This window comes from Brassica oleracea, chromosome C7 (assembly GCF_000695525.1).
Source record: "Brassica oleracea var. oleracea cultivar TO1000 chromosome C7, BOL, whole genome shotgun sequence".
Lineage (NCBI taxonomy): Eukaryota > Viridiplantae > Streptophyta > Magnoliopsida > Brassicales > Brassicaceae > Brassica > Brassica oleracea.
In genome coordinates, this window is record NC_027754.1 from 208,174 (window position 1) to 208,812 (window position 639).

Below are 639 nucleotides of genomic sequence, written 5' to 3' on the forward strand. Positions count from 1 at the left end.
ATCTTGGCGTCCCAAGAATCAGTATTAGATACATCAGGGCCGGCCGCATCTAAGCATTCATGATCGGCCGCGATCGCTATTAGGGTTTTGGGATTGGCCGTAATTAAATCCCAGGATTTAGGAACGGCCGGGGTCGTGTCTAGGGTTTCAACAACCTCGGTTTCATTCTCTGCACATTTCTTAGTTTTCCGAGGGCTCTTATCTTTGGAACCTATTGGTCTACCACATTTCAAACGTTGTCTAGACTCTGTAGCAACTTGATTGGTGCATTAGCAGCTAGTATATATGACTTAGTCACTCTTTTCGGGTCAGCAAATGAATCTGGCAATTGATTAGCTAGCTTTTGTAAATGTATAATCTTCTGGACTTTTAAATCAAATTTCTGAGTCCGAGGATCTTGCCAAGATAAGGATGTTTGATTCCATGTAATCTTTTTTTACCAGCTTATTGCTATCTCCCTCCAAGGTTGGATGTTCGGATTCATCAAAGTGACAATCTGCATACCTGGCCTTAAATAAATCACCCGTAGTTGGCTCAAGGTATTTTATAATCATGGGAGAATCATATCCAACATATATCCCCATCCTCCTTTGAGGTCCCATCTTTGTTCTCTGTGGTGGTGCAATTGGCACATAGACG